Genomic DNA, 15,106 nt, shown 5'->3' with positions numbered 1-15,106 from the left:
CCTTACCATTTAGGATATGTGATACTAATTATCCACCTCCCCTGGCTCCCCCACCAGGATACTTGAATAGAGGTTAGAAATAGGGGGACTCAGTAAGAAGCTGAGCTGACCTTGTACCCTTGGGCTCTGGACCCTCACAGATGCCTCCAGTGCATCCAAGCACACCCCCCTTACCTTACCATCATCACCCCTACGATTCCTACTGCTCATGTAACATTATCTATCTTCCATTTGTTTTTTTTTTTTTTTTACATTTCCAGAACATTATTTAATGTTCTTTGCTTTGTTTCTTCAACTAAGTACTGAGGAGAAGTTGGGCTGGATGCTGCTTGCAGTTCCCTTTATCCCCAGCTAGCTCTTATTTACTGTCCTTCCTGGTCTTGATATTTTGGAATAGTCCCAGATTTTTTTTTTTTTGATATTTCATAATCTGGTGTGGTTTTTTGTTTCATAGGGATTAGACTCAGCTCAACATTTTCATAAAATCTCTGGTGACAAAAGCTCTCCATCCTCCCCATCGCCTACGGCTTCTGCCATCACACAGGTGTCTATGTGGCCACTTGACCAGGGTCTGCACACGGGTGAAAGGCTGAACACAAACATGAGCTGGATGGTCCTCACAGTGGGTGTTCTCTGAGGAAACAGAAGGTAACTGGGGAGAGAAGTCTTTATGGCTAAAGGAGAGATGTCAGTCCAACTGAGAAATATTGCAAAGTATGCAGACACTCTTTTCAGGAAAGAAAGGCAAATACATGCTAATATTGCTTACTTTCTGAAAAAAAAGTTACATACAAGAAAGATACAGTAGATGCTTTAAAATGACTAATAAGGACAGGACTATAGAGTAAGAAAAGGTAAATTGAGGCTGAGATCCCTGTGGAACTTCCAGTAGAGGGAAGGGAACACCAATCCACCCATAAAACCTTCAACCCAAAATTCGTCTTGCCTACAATGAGTGTAGGGAAAAAGATGGAGCAGAGATTGAGGAAATGGCAAACCAATGACTGGCCCAATTTGAGACCAATCCTATGGGAGAGACATCAATCTCTGACACTGTTAATGATACTCTGCTACGCTTGCAGACAGAAGCCTAGGGTAACTATTTTCTGAGAGGATTCATTCAGCAGCTGATGGAAATAGATACAGAGACACACAGACAAACAGTAGGCCGAGCTTAGGGAGTCTTGCAGAAGAGTCAGGGGAAAGACTGAAGGAGCCAGAAGGACCAAGAATACCACAAGAAGACCTACAGAGTAAACTAACCTGGGCCTGTGAAGCCTCACAGAGACTGAACCACCAACCAAAGAGCTTACATGGACAAGGCCTAGATCCTCTACACACATGTAGCAGATACACAGCTTGGTCAACATGTAGGCCCCCTCACAATAGGAGTAGGGCCTGTCTTTGACTCTGTTGCTTGCCTTTGGTTCCCTTTTTCTTAGATGGGCTGCCTCCTCTGGTCTCAGTGGGAGAAGATGTGCTTAGTCCTGCTGTGACTTGAGGCACCCAGGTGAGCTGGTATTCCGTAAGGGCCTCCTCTTCTCTGAGAAGAAGGGGAGAGGGGAATGGAGGGAGGAGGGCTGGAAGGTGGGACTGGGAGGAGAGGGAGGTGGGGGCTGAGATCTGGTGATAAGGTGACTGAATACATAAAATTTTAAAAATCCCTTGGGGGTGTGGTTTTACCTTTCAAGATTACAGATGTTTTTTATAGTTAAAACACAACCATTGGATGAGTAACAATAACAAATGCTGCTGACAATATGGAGAAAGAGGGACCTCTGTGCCTTATTGGGGAATAAAATTGGTGCAGATGTTTTAGAAAACAGCAAAGAGATTGGTGAAAATTAAATAAGTAAATGAAACTACCACAAAAACCAACAGCAACTGTCATGCACGTGCAAGTGAAAAAATTGAAATACATATCTTTGGGGATGTTAGTACCTCATGGTCCTTAAAGCTCTATTCACAGTGGCCAAGCTGTGGAAACAGCCTAACAGTCCACTGACAGCTAAACATTCCATTAGAACGTTCCAGCATGTAAGCATTGGCAACAATGTAGATGAACCTTGAAGATGGTATAGTAAAGGGAAATAAGACAAAGAAACCCAAAATCACAGGGTCTTATTTACATGAGAAATAAAGGAGTCGGACCCAAAACAGACCCAACAGAGACTGTGGTGACTATACATCTCAGCCATATCCCATGGATGCAAAGAATGGGACAGTAGGTCTTAAGTGTGCATACCCATGAATGGTGACTCTTACGGCTGTGGCTGTCTTGATTCTAATTACCATTTCACAAAACAGACATACATCAAATAAGCACTTAGGATGTCTACTATTATCTTTGCCCACGGTACCTCAGTGAGGCAAGAAAAAATAATAAGGTTGAATTGCAAAGTGTTCTAATCATTCTCAATACCCAGGACAATTCCTAGCTGCCTTTTGAATATTTATCATTATGCCCACAGATAGGTATTTACCCACAGATAGGTGTAGCTCTGGACTCTCATCATAGAGACTCCTTTCTGCATCAGATGGAGACCATTACAGAAAGATACAAGTGGTCAAAACTCGGAGAACAGGGAATCTCATGGAGAGCTCAGGCCACATTGACAGATCTGCAGTGCAATCTGTGCACCTAAAGCATGGGGAGCATCACAGAAGATAAGGCGGAAAGACTGTAAGAGACAGTGGACAGGGCCTCTGCTGCAGGTTGCGGCTTTTGACAGGAACATTGGGAAGGGCACCAATGAAATCACAACAGTATGGCCACCTAAAGAAGACCTGAATGATGAATACACCATCAGTGTAGACGGGTCAGTGTAGACGGGAGAGATCTCACGGGTCCCAACCACTACATGAAGAGCCACAGCAATTAACAACTGCAGAGAGAGATAACATAGGCCTTTCCCAGAGATGAGCCATCTGACTAGCTATGTAATAGCATGTGGTCAGCCCTAAAATAATATGCATATGAGCAACATTAAATGCACTCAGGTGTGTGTGTGTGTGTGTGTGTGTGTGTGTGCCCAAAACAATAATTGAAAGAGTCCTTGAATTTGAGAAGTGGAGTGGTACACTGAAGGAGTTGAAGAGAGGAAATGAGGGTAAAATTTGTAAATAAGTTACTCAGAAAAAAAGAAAAGGAAAGTGGCTACAAGAAAGACATTGTTGCACTAAGTTCATTACAAAGTAAATATAGCTATAATAGAGTTGATGGTCCTGTGAAGAGTATTGTGTATCAACTTCCCTAGGTACCCTGGGTGAGAAAATACCTTCAGATGTTCATACAGTGTCAATGTTACACAGATGCCCTGCCTTAACAAGCCCATACACAGCTGTAATTTAAGTTGTCTGGAAACCAGAATTACCTTTTCCTTTGCCACAGCCAAGGTGGACTTCATGACTGATGTGCACTGTGTGTGTACAGTTTGCTAGCTCAACAGAACAAGCTCTGGCTTAGACACCACAGTAAGAAGCACAGATGTGGGGACAGGAGCTACTTTCAGGGCCTCTGTGATTTACACATCCCAAGATGGCAATCCACTTAACAAGACAACCACATTAAGCAGGGCACATGGCTTGGTCTTGTAAAAACTGCATTTCCTAAAAATATAGTTAGTATCAGTTTTCAGGGCCTGCTTGGTCTTGGGTCAGAAGGACTCTCCACTCCAGGGCAGCAGGTGATGCTTCTTCAAGGGGGGCACTGAGAAAAACAGGGTTATCTCCTACATCCCTCTGTCCTAACACTTCACATTCTGTAACAACTGTGCAGCCTCCATGCAGCCAAATGTCTCGGGAATGCTGTTTTATCTCGACAGATGTGGCTTAAAGGCGTATAAGTGGCACCTACTGAGAATGTAATGGACTGATTTCCTGGGCTCTAAATCTTGACAAAGCGTTTCCCATCTAGATTCGGATGAAGACCACGAAGCGTGCAGACTCAGATGTCTCCATCAGATACATCACAAGAGGCCTGTGAAGAGGGGCCAGTCAATGCAGCCAGCATCCCCTCCCCTCTCTTGAGGATGAAGGCACCCCATCATGGCAGCTGGGATCCCTATTAGCCCTGAGTTCTAACTAGGGCTTATGGAGGGTGAGATTCTAGGTGTGTGGCATATGTATCTCCTGCATTCTTATAATTACGACAGTATTTCACAGAAGCAGGCTGTATGATCCTGCCTCTACGGATATGTAGTGCAAAAGGGAACACATGGTTTCCAGACTTGCACACAGTGGTGCAAGGCAGAGTTTTGCTACCACCTTTATGTTACCAGAGGCTCCCAGTCTCTACTCTCTCCCCATAAGCCTCATGTTCTTTTACTAGCCTTGTGGAGTTGGGAAAGGATGCACAGAGAGGGACATTAAAGGGAGGAGAAGATATATCTGCCATGTAAGAAGCTTTGGGCAATGCTACACCACCACACACACACACACACACACACACACACACACACACACCACAACCTGGGGAAATTAAGCAAGCAGCAATAGCGAAAGATAATAAAGGAGACTGGGTGAGGCCCCTGGTTCCACATTTCCAGCATCAGTGTCTAGTCTTTCAACACTGCGACATGAACCTGTGATCAGTTGTGTTGGGCCATATTCACAGCTACACTGGGACACATATACACAGGAAACTCACACACTGCTAGGTGTGAAGTTTTTCATGTCGAAATAAATGAATCCCCTATGTTTTTATGTCTCTGAAATGGGATGGCATTTGATGAACCCCAGGAAAAGCACAGGCACCTCAAGTTAAAGTTCAGCTTTTGGGTTGACCATCTAATCCTCATCCCATACTCAACCTGTACCAAACCTGAATATACCACCTCTCACTAGACCTGGTAAAGTAATTCAGCCGTGCTGGTGGCACATGCTGTCGAGGATGGATTTCTCTAGTCTTTCCATGTTTCTTGGCAAATTCTATCCCACATTGATCACCCATTGTGGTGGGAACCTGGAATGTTCCCCACATTCTTACAGACATCACCTAAGCTCCCAGACTGTATGGCAGGTGGTTATTCAGTGTGGCTCTAGTGAGGAGTAGGAATTAAATCCTGCTGCATGGATTGGAGTTCTCATGTAGGCCTGGGCATACTCACATGTAAGGCATAGATGGGTGCCACTCTCAAAAGCTGGGTCCTGGCTCCTCAGTTCAGCAGCTTTGGAGAAGGATATGGAAGAAGCTGTTGGGACCATGGTCCCTGTGAGACTGTGTTAATCCGCAGATACCAATGGCCCTGCCACTTCTTGACTGTGTGTAAGTCCTCTGTTTGTTCATTTTAAAATGAGAGCATATCATCAACAGAGCCTCTGTGCTGCCAGTCACATCATGGCACCATTGGCTGCTTAGGACACTGGGGGCCTCAGGGCCCTACACAGCGTATGGCCTTTCACTGACAGCCCAGCCCTGGGTGAAAGACATCTGAGTATCATTTTTTCACCTGTGACTCTTCTCCCTTTGTAAGATTTCTGAGTCTCTCCTGGCTCAAAGGACTCCTAAGAACTGGTGAGCAGAGATCAGGCTTAGGCTAGAAGTCCAGAAACAACCCATGTCCACTCTGTCTTTTTTGTACCCAGCCTTCAGTGTGAGGGTAAAGTTTGACTATCAGTCCCTGCAAACCTGAAGTACAGGAATATGACATCAGAGTGCAAATGAGTATTTGGAGGACCAAGCTCTTCTGCAGCTGTCTGGATTCCAAGAATAAAATCCTGGCAGGATCTGATGGTCTCGAGTCTTTGGGATGGCTTAGTAATAGCCAAACTGGGACTGACATGGCTCCTCAGGGTTCTCTGGGGATGTTGCATAATGCCTCCTCCTGGCAGAAATGCAGCCCCCCCCCCTCCTCTCTGATCAGGAAAGCACTGTGACCAACCAGAGCTATTCAGAACACCAAGTTTCCACAAATTCTGAGGGGAGGAAAATCTAGGAGGATATTTGACCATCCCCAAAATTAAGCCCATAAAATATTTTTTTAAGCAAATGGCTCTGCTCTTAACAGTTATTTACTGGTTTTAAAAGTCCAGTGTTAACCAAAGTCATAAAAATTCAATGAGTTAGACTTGCAGAAGTGTGTGCTTTCAGCGCCATTTCCCAGAATAGTAATGTGTGGTTTGCGTATTTATTTGGGATTATCCAAATGTCCCAAAAATGTGTTACAAATTGTTGTAGAAATCATAATTAGCTACACAGAAATAATGAGACCTACAGTAGGTCTCTCTTTTCCTCATTCACAACCTTAGAGTGCTGTTCAGCTGATAAAGATGCTTCAGGTGCCAATCCAGCTGATAAAGTTGGCACCAACCAGAGACCATAATGCTCAGGGAGGAAACTTTCCCTGCTCCCTCCTTGAGTTTCCTGACCCTGAGATACATCCCCTTGGAAGAAAGGGCATCCTCTTGAGTTTTGTGGCAAAAATGCATGTACTACTGGCAATAATGGTAGTATATGATAAGGCTGTCTACAAGCCAGGACATCTGCCTCCCAGAATGCTCCATACCTGTGACTCACCTGTGACAAGCAGGAAGTGAAGTGCTTGTGTTAGTGCAAAGCCCACAGCTATAGGTAGCAAAAGGAAGGATTTGAAGTCCAGCAAGGAGCCCCAGACCAGCAGTGTTTAGTGTCCCTGTAAAATCCCATCTTAACCCATCTTCAATACCCCACAAAGGTCCATCAAGGACCACAGAGCTGTCCCAAGAAATCCACAGTGGGCTGCGGACCCTGAAGAGCCTCTCTTTGCAATGGCTCTGGTGGCACTGGTCTATGAGCCTGCATGAGCTGATGTGGGAAAGCAATGTGCTGCACTCCATATAATGTGTGGATTAACAGGAACAAACACCCAGTGTCTGCTGATAGCAACCGATCCTGCCGGGGCAACTGACTACTCATCTATGGGGTACGTTAACACTGCATCCTACTGTAGATGGTACCATTTCCTAGGCAGGTAGTCCTGGGCTGCGTAAGAAAGCTAGGTGAGCATAGCCTGGGTGAGCCAGCAAGCTGGTTCCTCCACAGTTTCTGCTTCCTGCTTGAATTCCTGCCCTGACTTCCCTAAATAATGGACTATATCCAGGAGTTACAATAAGATGTAAGATGAAATAAACCCTTTCCTCCACTAAGTTGCTTTTGATCAAAACCCATTATCACAGGAATAGGACGGAAACTAGAACATGGGAGAGGCAATGACAAAGCCCTGTTCTCCATCCTTGCAATGCATTACCTCTCCTAAGGTGTTCTTTGTGCAACAGAAACTCTGTTTTCTTGGCTGGGAATGACGTGGTCTCCCCATGTAAATAATAGGTTCCTGCAAGTCTCTTGGGTCTCTGGTGAATATAGCACCCACAGGCTCTCAGTCCTCTGAGACCCCTGATTACTGTTTCTTCTCAGTGTGGGGAACTGATCCTTCATAACAGTGTAGACAGATCAGGTGTCATCAAAGTGACCCTTGGCCTATGCCACTGGGGAAGTCAGCATGGACAAGGTTCATTCAGCATCATCCCAGGCCACAGCCTAGCTGAGATAAGGACCCAGAGATCTTGGAGCCTGATTCTAGGTTCTGCTTCCTAAGTCACTAAGAACAAGTCACGTAGCCTGCTTCATACCTAATGACCTCCTGATGAGTGCTGTGGTTGACAGGTGAGTGATTGATTGCTCTGTGCATAAATGAGTAAGTGAGCGGGTGAGCACAGAAAACACACTTGTCTGCTCACATAGTCACGCAGGGACACCATTAGTCAGTAGGGAGGACACCCACAGAGAAGACAAAGGCCTTTTTCCTGTTTCTGCTAGACCCCTTCTTGTGCCCTAAATACCCCAGGGGCTTGTTGAGAATATGACTTAAAAAATCAAGAGTGACTCAAATTATTTCTGGGTCTATACTCAGGATCCAAAGAAGCCTGGTGGGGAAAAAATGAGAGATCATCCCAATCAAGCCTTCTGTTCTGTGTTTGGAAAACTTCTGTCCAGGGAATGGAGGTGGAGTGGTCTGCTCTGGGCTACTATTAACATCTGCCTCTAATGCTGGTTTTTCAGGCCATACTCATAAAAGCTTTTCTTCTGAGTATCTCCTACCCACAAAAAAAAAAATCTAAATTTCCTGGTGGAGCCCTGCATAGGTGGGGTGCTGTCTGGAGGGCCCCTGATGCCTTCCAGCCTCTCAACACCCCCCCAAAACCTTCTATCTGGATATTTTCCCCTTTGTTTTGTACCTGTAGTAATGTTCTGGGGTGCATCCTGAGGTCAGCTGGACCCCTGAAGGCAGACCAGGAAGTTGATGGATGAGTACCACAAGCAGTGTGGCAATAATATTCCTGACCACCTCCTCTGCACACACTAGAAAAGGACTCATGCCATTGAGAAGGAGTAGGCATGACTTAGGGGATTATTTTGGAAGATGGTGACCATGCTTGCAGCATATTGGGGTGAGACTCAAGGGATATGCACACATATGTCCCTGTTTGTCCTATAAAGACTTACTTTTCACCTGGACACAGACTAGAACACCCAGTGAGTTCAGACTTCAACCCAGTGACACGGTAGGATGAAAGCTAGTGCATAGCAGCCTTGGGTGTCATCTACACTTGGAAGAACCCAGGAAGGAATTTCACATGTCTGAGATGTGGAGGTCATGGTAAAAACAGAAGAAAGTCATCAACTTCACAGATGGTCCTGAGACTGTGGATGTTAGAGGGTTTCACAATATTCCAACCTAAGATACTCAAATTCAGCAGCAAAGCATCATTGTGGGAAGGATGTGGAACACTACTGAAGCCACCATCCTGTAGGTCTCAGTAGGAGTTTGGGTACCATACTCCTCCAAAGGGGAAGGAAATTGACAGTCCTGATGTAGAAAGAAAAATCATGACCAGGACTGCTGAGGAAAGGGTCCCCCTGACGTGCATTGTCCTACCTCCAGTATGAAATACCAGCTTCATCTGAGCATGATTCCCCCTAAAAGGGAGATGTGCATGGGCTGTCCTCACAGAGAAGATTCAATGCAGCACAAGTCCTGCCAAGACACTTAGCCTGGGCCAACTCCAGCTTGACTCAAACCAGCAGAGTTTACCAGAGATCTTCTCAGCATGCTTTGATGACTGAATCACCCTCCAACTCCTACACTCCTTCACAGGGCTCTGAGCCCAGTGGCAAGAATTTGCTGAGGAACAAAGAAACTCCTGTCTGTCCCCAAGTCTTCCTCTGAAGTAAGCTGATGCACTGGACTGAGAGAATGTCACTCGCACTTATGGGGATGCCTACATTTTTGTGTGAAGCAAACTGAGTACCAATAAGCCCTCTTCCTTTGGGACCTGGTTTCATCTCCAGTTCTGTACAACACATTTTCCGCCTAGAGTTTCCTCTCCTTTCACTCTCAGAGACTAGTGTCTCTCCACAGGAATGGCCACATCTCCGTCTTTGGTCTTTGGGTTTATGAATGTGTTTATGGATCTTGAGAAGCAGTGTCCTTGTGAGTGGGTTAACTTAGAGTCTGCAAGTAAGTTAATGGGATTTGATTCCAGTAAAGCAAGGCATTATGCCCATTGTGCCAAGTCTATACCGTCATCTATTGGGGCACTGTGCCCATCACTGCCATGTCTATACTGTTATCCAGTGAGGCCCCATGACTATGGCTGCCAAGTCTATACCGAAGCACAGAAACAAAAATCATGTGAAGAGGGCTAACCACACTCTTGCTTCTTCTTTTATATGGGTGTTCTTGTTTACACAACAAGCATTGATCTTTGAGCCATTTATCTGCATACTGTTGTTTGTTTGTTTTATGTGGGTCCTAGGCATCCAAACTTAGGTCCTCATGCTTTCATAGTAAGCAACTTCCCAATTGAAGCATTTCTCCACTCCCCAATGAGCTCTCTTTTTAATGGCAGGAGACAGGCTTAAATAACAACTGATTAGCAGAGCAAGCGTGCACGATTATGTCCAGGCACACACAAGAGGAAGAGTGTAAATACACATATTGAGGTTCGCAGCATGTACAGTGGCATCTGAAGACATCGCGGAGGGTTTCCCAGGCAGGTCCAGAATCCAAGAATCCCGGCAAGGCTCTCCACGCAGAAAAGCAAACACTCTGACACAGGGGAGATGGTTTCCTACTCCTAACCCTTGAGAGATTGGGAGAGCCGGGAGGATAACTTGGGAATGAGCTTCTCTGTTAATTTGAAGAAATCAGGTGATTTTTTGCCGATTTTCACGGAATCCTGTAACACGTTAGACCGGCCTTCACCGTCTTTGAAGTGTAGTGTGTTAAGAATGGTGTGCGCAGGTTAAAAGACTCCGGTTGGGAACACCAGGATTTACATGAAATTATCAGGCAGACTTTGATAGAGGCCTGGACGGACTCAAAAGAGTAAGTTTCATACAAGGCTGTCTCATTCCCTTTCAAAGCACCTTGATCTCCAAGCAGTCATCTATTAATTATATTACAGATAAGGTAAATAAAAGCTTGCAACGTTGAGATCACAGCTCCTTTCTTCTGGTGCAGACTAAAGGTAGGCATGGCTGTGAAGTCTGTGGGCATGAGGGATGAGAAGGTATTCCGTAACCAGGAGGCTGCATTTATTTTGACACGTGATGGATAGATCTGAAGTTCAATGCCAGAGAGCTTCACTGAGAGGGCTGCAAACAAGGCTGTAGGAAGACCCTGGGGCTCAGACCCTTCTGTTGAGGTTATTGGAGTTTATATTTTAATAAATCTTATTTTAGAGAAGTTTTGGCTTCAATGAAACAGAGGTCATTCCGAGTTCCCATGGTCTCCCTGCCCTCGGTACACACCCACTGCTCTTCTTACGAGTGCCCTGATGCAGTGAGAAGTAATTCTTATGCACATGTAGCTTGTGGGGGATTTGAAAGTGACTTCCAGGGATGATGCCCTGTGCCTTGACACTGGGGTCTTTTCGCTCTGGTTGCCGTAATCAAACACCACAGACACAGAGAATGGCCGACAGCAAAGATCTGTTTCTTAGGACTGTGAAGACAGGGTAGCCAAGTTCAAGGCGGCAGCAGACTTTGTGTGTGGTGAGGGACCCTGATGTCTTTAAAGTTGCTCTCTAAAACCCTAGGTTGGTTAACCCCTGGTCCAACCATCCTGATTGAAAATCTTTGGTAAAAGATGATTATATTTGCTGTGAAATCTGCACCAACCTTCTCCTACATATATATACATCCATATATATGTGTATACATATATACATATTTGCTTTCTACTTTTCTACTTATGGTCACCAGGCCTGTGTCAGATGCAACTCTTAAGGCAGACTTCAGGGCAATAATCAAATAAGGCTTCCTTCCTTATAAATTATTCAGCCTGTGGCACTCTGTTACAGTGAGAGAACACAGACTAAGATCATCTTGGTTTGGGATTATAGGTCTTACTTTCTTGACACTTGCTCTTGGATGAACAGGTATGACTGCTTCCTCAGACTTAGAGTAAAATTAATCTCACATTGAAAGCATCACCCTGTGACCCATTCATTCTTCAAAAGCACAACTCTGACACAATTTCTTGGGGCTTCAGCTAACCTATAGTTTGGAAGAAGATAAGTTGTAAAACAAACAGACAGACTTTTCAATGTCCAGTACCCAAAGCTGTTCCATCTCTGCCCACTCTTACACAGAGTGCCTGTACTTGGAAGCTAAGAAAGACTTTAGTCCCATTCTGGCCCAAAAGAGGCAGGATTTTCTGAAAACCCTGAATTGAGTGCAAAACATATGGCCAGCCATAGATTTTTCTTTTTCTTTTCTTTTTTTTAAGAGATGACCTTAACTCAAACTGAAACTCAACTCATTAAGCCTAAAACTGACACCAAAGCATACACGTGCTGCAACATACTTCCCTATTTCCAGTCTAGTCCTAAGATGGTTCAAGGTCATTCAAAGTAAATCATGTCTATAGAGTCAGTGCTTTGGTGGTAAAAGCAAATGTTTACTAGAGAGAGGGCAGCTGAAACGGAACACAGGAGCTAGAAAGGGGCACATCTTTGTGTGAGAACAGACACCTCACTCTGACAAACTCTGTGGGGGATGGGATGGCCCAAGTCAAGGGTGAGAACTTCCCTTGGCAGAGGGTCCTTCAGGATTCTGAAAATGCATCCCTGTCTAAGTTCCCCAGAATGTATATTCTAAAACCATGACCTCATACTGCTGAGCATGAAAGCATTTGGAGATGGGACCTTTAAAGGTCCAATAGAGTTAAAAAGGAGGGTCTTCCCATGGCATGAGTCAGCCATGACCAGTGTCCTCATCAGAAAGAACATAGCCATCTGTACTTCTCCTCTTAGTGCTGTGACTTTGTCTGGCTTGAACCTGCGCGGGCACTGCGCATGCTGCCACAGTCTCTATGAGCTTATACATTTATCAGTGTATAAAAAATAATTAAAAATTACTTCCAGAAAATAATCTTTATCAAGGCTATGTCTGGATAGGTTAATACTTCATTCAGAAATGAAAAGGTTATCTCCATGTTTAAAAGAGCCCTGAACAAAGGCTTTTGAACACTGCATTGCAAACTGAATGAGGAAGATGTGTTTGTTACAAGAGTAAAAAGTGGCCACAGAACCTACCTGGAATCCCTGGGCACATATATCTAGAAGCAAGAAGGCTGGAGTTGGAAGGCTAGAAGAAGTGAGAAGCTGCCTGTCTTCTGGCTACTCGAATCCAGCCTCACTGTGCTGTGTAGAAGAGAGAACTCAGCTGTGCCAGGTCAGCAGCTGTGCCTGTCACTAGAGTGCCACTTTGAACTGGGCATGGTAGTGCAGACCTGTGATCCCAGCACTTGGAAGTCTGAGGCAGAGAGGATTGCCTTGAGTTTGGGGGCCAGCCTGTACTACATAGTAAGTCTCTACTGGTCTGCCTTATGGTGTGAGAGCTTGTATCAAAATAAAGTATCAAGCTTGGGCAATCTAGCATGACACTGTCTCAAAATGAAAACTATGAAGGGGGGTTAAGAATGTAGCCCAGTGGCTGAGTGCTTCCCTTGTCTGTCATGCACAATGCCCTGGGTTCAACTCCCAGTTCCAAAGGGAAAAATGTTTCTTTTTCCAAGCCAACTAGCTAATGTGTGCAAAGGTGTGACTGAAGCCTGGAGCAGGTCATTTGCAGGAGCCAAGGAAGGCAGAGTCTCCCTCAGACCTCCATCATCTTCCAAAGGGTATCAAAATCCTTTGGAAGGGTTCCCAGGGAAACATGGCTGTACCAAATCTCTAGTCCTGCTTCTACCCCTCAGACCCAGCACATAAACTCCAGGGTAAGCAGAGGGTCATGGAGCAGCCCTTCTGCCTCTGTTTCAGAGTAGAAGGCTGCTGCTGAGATTGCATGAGGACCAGACTGTGACTCAACAGCTCTGTTTCAGAGCCAGGCTTCAGCTACTTTCTTATTCCCTCTACATTTGTCCCTAACAAGACCACAATAATAAACTGCAACAATTACTCATTTGTAGCTACAAAGAACCCAATCCCACATAAATTTGTTTAGCTAGCTATTAATCCTGGTCTTTTCATTATGAAGAAAAGAAAAAGCTCAATGAATTCTGGATGACCACAGTGGACACAGACTTAGGAAGCTTTATAATCTTGGGGCAGTCTGTTATCAATGCAATGACACTTTCGATTGAAAAATCAATTTTTCCCTTCACTCCTTTTAACCTCTCGTGCCATCTCCTTCACTTGCCTGGATCCTGATGACATAACTCACCATGAAAGCCAGACAGAAACAGCCTTGGGCATGTCCACAGGAAACGCAAGTCCATCTGAGATCAGGAGGGCTGTTTTCCTCCCACTCAGGCTGCTTTACCCAAAGACACCTTTCAACTCTCCTTATTAATCCTCACCAGTCCTGGGGAAAAGTGAAGCCAAGTGTTCTCTGTTAATAATGCAAGCAGGCAGGTGGGAGCTGTCCAGGAAGAAAGGGACACAGAATTATTAGCCTGGTAACACATCAGCCTGAGCAAATGCAAGGTTCAGGGTGTCTGCTGCTCATTGTCTGCTTGGTCGTGAACGTAGAATCCCACACATGGACCTGCTCATGATGCCTCGAGGACCTGAGCACAGAGCTCCATCCAGGTAGAATATTGCTTTGCACATCAGTTGCTGAAATGAAAGTTGAGTTACATCATAGTCAGATCCAGTACTGCTGGATCTTCACAGTATTGGACCCTGAATACGGAGGAGCCATGCGTATGACCCTTTGGCAGCTTGGGTCCCTGAGCATGGAGCCATGCTGTGAATGCTCTTGATGGCTCATGTCCTTTGCTCCTCTCCAGAGTGTTGCCAGGAAATCCACTTCCAGTTCTCAAGAGTTGCCCACGCTCTCAGCACTTCACGTTTCTCTCCTCTAAGATGGGAATCAATGGCATCTGCCTCCCAAAGCTGAGGTGATGGGGTGTGTAGGAGCTATCCTGCTGCCTAGGAACTGAGTCAGTAAGGACCTCATTGGGCCTCAGTCACTTCAAGTCCTGCTCACAGCAGTACATCAGATAATAACTGAATTGCACACCTCCAGGGATGAGGTCTCCATGATGCTGCCAGCAACGTCTGATGGGATGGGATTTGTGATTGCCAGCTGTCTGGCATCTGGATACATCATTGAAGAGTCAGACAGCTTCTTTTGTCACTCTTAGGCCCCTAATCACATCTAAGAGGGTCACAACCTAGTGACCCCTCACCTCCCTCAGGCCTCAGCAGGAGTGGCATCCCAGTATAGCACTTCAACATGGGTTATGCTGTGCATAATGAAAAAAGACTGTGCTGTGGCTCAGACTGATGGTTTCAATCAAGGGTTGATTTCTCTCCCATTTAAAGAGTAGATAAATCTCATGGTTAAATGTGTACTGTTCCCTTTAAAAGACAGCCACTGGCAGCTCACAGTCATGGGAACTAGGTCATGGGATTTACACCATTGGATGCTCCCCACCTCCTTTCCAGCTTCCTGAGCCACCCAGCATCAGCTTTGTAGGAAGAGTCCATGGCTCTTCAATAGTGTATGTAGGAGCAGGACATGAGTGGATTGGACCATGGTAGTAGAACTGGAAGACATATAGGTGATAAAGTACTGACAGGAATGAAGGAGAGAGAACTTGGATGCTGATTCCAA

This window comes from Meriones unguiculatus, chromosome 3 (genome assembly GCF_030254825.1).
Source record: "Meriones unguiculatus strain TT.TT164.6M chromosome 3, Bangor_MerUng_6.1, whole genome shotgun sequence".
Classification (NCBI taxonomy): domain Eukaryota; kingdom Metazoa; phylum Chordata; class Mammalia; order Rodentia; family Muridae; genus Meriones; species Meriones unguiculatus.
This window is presented reverse-complemented; position numbering follows the sequence as displayed.